Here is a 7,697-nt window from a genome sequence, read left to right as displayed (position 1 = left end):
AGTGGAAATCTAAAAGAAGCCAATTGAGGCTTGATGTCAGGGAAAACATTCTAAGAATTAGAACTATTCGAAAGTGGAATAGGTTGCCTTTGGAATTCCCTTTCTTGAAAGTCTTCAAGGAGTGACTGGATGACTGCTTATTGCGTATGCTAAGGAGGCAACTCTTTCATGCATTAGTTGGACCAGATGGTTGATAGGATCCCTTTTTTCAACTCTCAAATTCTGTGATACTGAGGGATGAAGGTACTAGAAAGCAAAGAATAGGTTTAGGAAGGGGGAAGCATAGGGAGAAATAGAATAAATGATAGAAGGTTATGGTCAGATGGAAGAAAATAAAAACAAATCTTTTTCTTCTAAATCATTATTAATTACAGAAATGCAAATTAAAACAATTTTGAGGTATCACTTACACATATCAGATTGACTAATATGATAAAAAAGGGAAACGACAAATGTTGGAGACAAACTGGGAACTGATGCAATGTTGATAGAGTTGTAAACTGATCCAGTCATTCTGGAGAACAATTAGGAACTACACTCAAAGGGCTATAAAATCATGGATACCCTTTGATCCAGCAATACCACTACTAGGTCTGTATCCTAAAGAGATCAAAGAAAAAGGAAAAGGATGTATGTGAACAAAAATATTTATAGTAACCCTTTTTGTGGTAGCAAAGAATTGGAAATTCCCATCAACTGGGGAATGACTGAACAAGCTGGGTATATTATTATGATGGAATACTGTTGGGGTCCCCTAGACCACTTACGGGAACCCCTAACCCCGACCCAAGGCTCTTGTCCAGCAAGAGGCCTTGATCTCGTGAGTAATGAATGGGGCGGGAGACAAAGATGGTGAAGACTCCGTTTTATTCATCTAAATCACATGCATTTATAGTTTTACCTACGTACATTCCTAAGTACATTCCTAAGCCCTACGTTGAACCTATCACCTATCACCTTTTACATTGAACCTATCACCTATCACCTTTCCTTATATGGGTGTCTTCTCCACTGGACATCCGGAGCCAGGACAAAGAGCTGCCACGTTGCAAACAAGGACGAGACCCTTCCTCCTGAATCCATCTAGTTCCACCCCTACTGACAAGCCCCTAGGTTATCTAGGCAGGCTCTCAGTGTGGCGTCCTGAAAATGGATAGGGGTCGGCTCTAACTCGTCCCGTTACAACTCCCCCTTTTTGTTTTGGTACAGTTGTTCTTTCATAGCCAACACGGTATGTTTAGTGGAGAAGAGGGAATTACGGATTGTTAACAATATCCATTTTAATAATATTGGTATAATAGCAACTAATATAAGCAATGTTAGTACTCCTGATCCTAATGAAATTAGCCAAGTTTTTAGTGAGTGCCAGGGATCAGCATGTTGGAAAAAATCTAAGATATTTTGAGCAGTTTTATGTGGAAGTAGGTCTTCATGGGAAGCCTGATTGATATTTTCTGCCAATTGAATCAATTGTTGGAGCTCTAAGGTCATATTATCACTGATTACACCTTGTAATTGAGCCCGAATCTTTTCCCATGCCATTTCAGTTGCATCATATTGTTTTGGAGTAAGACAAAAAGTATTGTACCTATAATCACATTGCAACTTTGATTGTAATTCTAGATATGCAACTTCATGTCCCAAGAACAGTACTGCTTTCTGTAAAGCACGAATAGCATTGTAAAATTCCTTATCCATTTGAGCCTGACGTTGAAATCCTTCTGAGACATTGCGCATGAGATCATGAAGAGCATTTGCTTCCTGGACACTATTCTGTGTGTTAGAAACAGACATTGAGAGAGCAGTAGAACTAACAATTAGTTCAACTAATAAGGTTATACCTAACACTACACATGAGATACATCTTTTGAATCGCATCATACTTGTTATCTTTTGATCTAATACTGACATAATATTGTCAGCCGGAGTGCAATACCATCCTTGTGTTTTCACTACTGTGAGTGAATACTTTGGCCTAGTAATGATGTAAAGCCTTCCTTTATCAAATTGTGGCCCCATGCATTCATGTACCGAACAATTCGGACAAGTTAAATTGAATATCCCTGTCATATTCATATGTGGCACGAGTGTAGACTGACTTGCATGATCCCACATAAAGGCATGAGATGATCCTAAACACACTCGCGCCGTAAGACTAATATGGTTTGTAATTATTTTACCGTTTGGTCTTACAATAATAAATGGTCCTACAAAACTTTGTACTGTCTGCCCCCCAATAGCGGCAATCACCCGTTCAATCCCTGCTGTATCAGAACCCTTGTTAGTAACATATCTAGGACTAGGATATCCTGAGACATAGCGATCTGGCCTAAAATGCGATAGGTTGTGACAAGAGGTAAGACTCTCATTATAATGCTCTAAGAATAACACAGTCTGTTGACATTGATGTGACTGACAATCTTCAAATGATACAAAACCTGAATAATTACGATAAATGGAGACATAAGGATCATTTCTCTTGCTACATTGTGGTCCAGATCTAGAAATCACTTCTCATTTTTGTCCCATGTCTTGTGCCCCATTCATTTTTGTACAATATGGTCTATGTCTCAAACCTATTTCTCGTTTTTTATCTATATCTTGTCCCTCAATGACCCAAGTCCGTAGGCGAAAAAGTCTAGAGTTCCCTCAATAAGCTAAAGTCTCATGTCCCAGAGTTCTATTTGCACACCATGTCACATCGGCTGCTATATCATTAAAAACCCATGTAGTACCAGTCCATCGTCCAACAACCTTCTTTTGAAGACAGAGCGGTAATCCTGCGATCAATCCAGTAAAGTTCATCCTTGGCTGTGAACTATTTGATTTACCTATAGATTCAAAACCTGTACCCCCAAACATGCGTGATAAACTGCCATGTAATACTAGTGTTGGTATCTTTTCACCCCATCTTATGGCCCTCACCCACAGAGGATTCGGGATGAACGCCCAGTGATGTGCATCCCCACTTGTCTCCTGGATCGGAGTTGGACTTTCTCTGACCCCAAGAGTCACTAATAGAAACAGAATCAACTTCCTCATTTTGTAGACAAAGACTTCTTATTTGTTCTTCCAGCTTCTTTCTCCGCTTTGCTGCTCTCAGTCTCTTGCCCTGTGATTTTCTTCCCGTTGTCTCTCTCTTCTATCAGCCGAAGCCTGCGTACTGGTACCCACTGTTCTTTCTCTTTTCCTGTGGAAACACAAGCATAACCCTTTCCCCATATGATTATTTTTCCTGGACCATGCCATATTCCTTCTGCATCACGCCACATGGCCTGTTTTCCTTCATATGCCTGAGGGCCTTGTGTAATTCCCCCTTTTTGTTTTTGCAAGTAAACCTTGAGGGAATGATTTGGCCTTTCAACAATGACTTGGCCTGTGGGGTTATAAGGTATTCCTGAAATATGAAAGATTTATAAAGAGAAATGTGATATTAGAACTAGGGCCCAAGTACATGCACTCAAGCACCTCACCCTGTTCCCCTTTAAACTGATGGGACCCAACACATTTTGGGATAAGGGATGAAGGTCTCGGCTTCTGAAACTGCTTCCTGCTGAGATTGGACGTAGAGCTGACCCTACCTCACAGGGTCCCAACATTGGAGGGGTTGTGTCTTTAACCAATATGAGGAACTTGACGATTCAGAGGGTGATAGATGATGGTCTTGGACAAAGACACCTAGAAGACACAAATCTGGCACAAAGATTAAACAAACAAGAACCAAAAAGGAGTAAGAATAAAATAACTAGAAGTGAGGTAGGTGTGAGAATACTGTCAGACTTCCTCACACTCTCTTGACATACTTAGTAACTATCTAGGATAGGAGGGGCTTGGATGATTCCCATTTGTCCCCAACATCCTTATCTGCTTTCTATATATTTTGATCACGCTTTTATTTAGCTTTCCAAATCTCTAGAACTGATCATTCAGACTACTTCATATTCCTTTATATTTCTACCATAGACAAGATAGTGCATAAGTTATTACTGTTCACTAGCATAGCTGTATTGTCTTAAACAAAAGAGATTTCTAAGTTGAATCTCATAACTGAATAGATGTTCATCGCTGTTTCATCAGCTTGTTTATCTTTTTCTGATTATATTCACTCTGGAAGAAAAAACTTTAGAAATTAAGCTGTTAATAAGTAGGTGAAACCTTTTAAAATGATAGTTGGCTTTTCACTTTGAAGCAAAAATAAACCTTTTAAAATTAAAATTTATTAAAACTTAGTTGGTATAAAAATGTCCTAAGGAATATGAATTCCCAAAGTATTATAACAAAGCAAATTCTTAGATATTCCAGAATTCCTAGATATCACAAAATGTTTTAATAAAAGTGCATAAAAGAATCTCACATTGGTAACAGTAAGAGACCGCTTACAAAAAAAATTTACTGCTTTAAAACAATAGGGACATCTTAAGGTGAGTCTTAAGTCATTTACATAAATTTCTGAACATGTTCCAGTTTCAGATAAAAATAATATTGTTTTCCAGTAAGATTACACAAAAGGGCTCACATGTTATACTGACTACTTGTAATTGATCATAGAAGTTTGCTATAAAAGGAAAAAATACGGACATGTGATATAGCAAATATGATAGGATAAAACATCTTTGACTCTCTTTGAATTCAGATAGGAGTAAAATTTTCCAATCATGCAGTATCTGTATTATAGCCAGACTCAGGAATAGTCAGGTAGAAAATATTCCTTTATAAAAGGACACAATGGGGAAACTGACCAGGAGGATCCCATCCTAGATTGAGTCTAGAATTGTCCCCTCAGTGTTTCCTCTCCAGATACAAATTTCACCTGATAACAGTACATGATGCAGGATCACAGTCCCTCTGAGTAACTTGTGGCATATCCTTTCAGATACTGATTTAATGCAGACAACTATACCCAAATTCAAACTTAAACAAAAATATTTATGGTCTGAAATGCTTTTACCTTAAACAGCAAATTTTACTACTCCCAAGTTAAAGCCAAATACAGTTATTTGTATTCCCATGGAGTTGCAATAAGCAATGAAGATTAATAGGACTCACATACATAAGAGATTCCATTTAAGATCCTTCCTTCTCAAATTTAAAACTTGTCCTTTTATAAAAGTCAATTATTAAAAATATTTTCTTATCTATTACAACTTTTGTGCAAGTCACTTTCATTGTTTATGAATTATATAAGCCAAACAATCTTCTTTCCACACATAGTAATCAATTAACAATTTTAGGTTTAGCATAAAAACAGCAACTTCAAAAACTTAGTTAACAATCTTACAACTTTTAGACCTGATAAATTATTTTAGCTGTAACTTCTTAAACAGGCAACGGTGAAAATACCTGGTTTTCTAAATGGCAATTACAAAACATTATAAGATAAGGTTAGTAGGACTGATAAAAGTTTTAAATAACATAAATGGCTACACACAATTTTTCCAACATCTTTTAGTTTCAACAAGATTCAGATTACAAATTGCTTTCTCTAACACCATTTCTGGATAACGGAGTAAAATAAAAATCACAATGATTCTAATTTTTTACTCAAGAAAATTTCACATCTATGTCTACTCCTCAAAAATGTTTTTGAAAGAGAAAAAGTTGTAAAACTGCAAGTGGAAGTGAGGGAGACTCTGGAACAAAGTCCAGTGGCGCCAGTCCCCTCCTTTCCACTTGGGGGTTCAAGGCTTGATCTCTGAGGTGTCTTTTTTCATTTTCAGATTTATGCATTCTCAATTTGCCTTAGTGCCAAATAATACAATAAATTCTGACCTGTCTTGAACATCCAATTAGGAGTGACATGTTTCACTTGAAATATGACCAGAATAACTACCTTTTAGTTGTATCCCACACACAAAAACTTTTCTCTTTTATGTGAGGCATGAGATAATTAAAATGCTATTCAATCTGTCTTTCTGATATGAGGGAAAAAAATTTTTCCCCAATTTCATCTTGTCTTTCTCTCCACCTTCATAACTTGGCCAGAGTTAGAATGTAGAAAGAGAGAGAGAATTTTACCAACAACTTTCCAATAAATTCCAAAGCTTTTATGCTTTCCTTAAACTTCATACCCATGTTGTACTCCTAGTGGGCTTTGATTAAAGCCCCTTTAAAACTACACATGCATTATTTCCTTGTATTTCTTGTGTAAAACTGCATTTAGCAATCATATAAATAATATAAGATTAGTTTCTCACTTTCTCTCTCCCATTCTCCTCTCTGATGCTGCAGCCATCAGAGAGAAGGGATGAGGGGGAGGGAGAAGAGATAACATTCCAAATTCCAACTACAATGGAGCTGACCGTAATAACTCACATACACACGCACACAGAACATGTAAAGACTGAACACATACACAGACAATAAAAAAAAGAATTCAAAAACTGAGAAAAGATTGTCGGAAATCCTCTGCACAAATTAGACCTATGGCTTGATTTCTTTTACTTAGTTCCAAACATACTTTCTGAGATTCAAATTTCCACAGTAAGTAATCTCCTTCAAGAGTGATTTTAAACTTGCTGGCTCCACTAGGTGTTTCCCTTGCGCTCTCTCTCCCTGGAGACTGTCCCAATTCCCTTTGTTTCCCACTCACTTTTGCTCTTTTCTTTGTTTCAGGGTCCTCCCGTTTGGCGGGAACTTTGACTTCCTCTTTGAACTTAACTGATTTTTCCTTTTCAACTTCTAAGTCCCGTAATCTACTCTTTAGCTCATCTATCTCCTGTTGCATTCTTTCTCTCTCCTCCTCCCTCTGACTCTGCTCCTGCAGCTGTCCTAAATTAGGATAAATTGAAGGTGGACTGGGAGAACTCGGACAGGATGGTTCAGGGGAGGAATCTGGTGAAATGGAAAGCGTTGTTTGTGTGGAGGCTGGGAATTGCCTGGGTTGCCGATCACAACAGCCATCCGCAGCTTGAAGGGCTGCTTTTACTATATTGTACATAAAGAAACTTGTTAGCTCCGGATCCCCAGGATTTTCCGAGTCATAGCTAGTTAACTGTTCCCCTACAGCTTTCCAGGAGCTTGTAGAGACCGGAGGTCTCTGCTTTGTCCAGGGACAAATTCTTTCTACTTCGTTTAAGAACTCCCCGATCACTTTTTTTTGAATGACGACCCCCTGTGCCTTAGCTGATTTGTAAATTATCTTAACAAAAGTTTCTCTATCGGCCGTCTCTACTGATTCAACTAGCCCCATAGTAAGATTAGTCTTACTTCACTGCTCCCGAAGCAGGTTACTCACGAGACTGGTGTCGTCTTTCTCCTTTTTCTTCCTGAGGCTGAGTGCACCAAATTCTTCTCAGATTGGTCAGTCTGAGGCACCCCAGGGCACACAGGTACGTCTTTTCCCCGCTAAAGGACTACGCTTTTGGCCCTGTGCTGTGTTCCGTGGATTTTTTCTTTTCTTCTTCTTTTTCCGCCCCACGAAATGGGCGCCAGAATGTTGGGGTCCCCTAGACCACTTACGGGAACCCCTAACCCCGACCCAAGGCTCTTGTCCAGCAAGAGGCCTTGATCTCGTGAGTAATGAATGGGGCGGGAGACAAAGATGGTGAAGACTCCGTTTTATTCATCTAAATCACATGCATTTATAGTTTTACCTACGTACATTCCTAAGTACATTCCTAAGCCCTACGTTGAACCTATCACCTATCACCTTTTACATTGAACCTATCACCTATCACCTTTCCTTATATGGGTGTCTT

The sequence above is a fragment of the Notamacropus eugenii genome, chromosome 2, assembly GCF_028372415.1.
Source record: "Notamacropus eugenii isolate mMacEug1 chromosome 2, mMacEug1.pri_v2, whole genome shotgun sequence".
NCBI lineage: Eukaryota > Metazoa > Chordata > Mammalia > Diprotodontia > Macropodidae > Notamacropus > Notamacropus eugenii.
The sequence above is the reverse complement of the archived record's forward strand: the minus strand, read 5'-3'. Positions refer to the sequence as shown.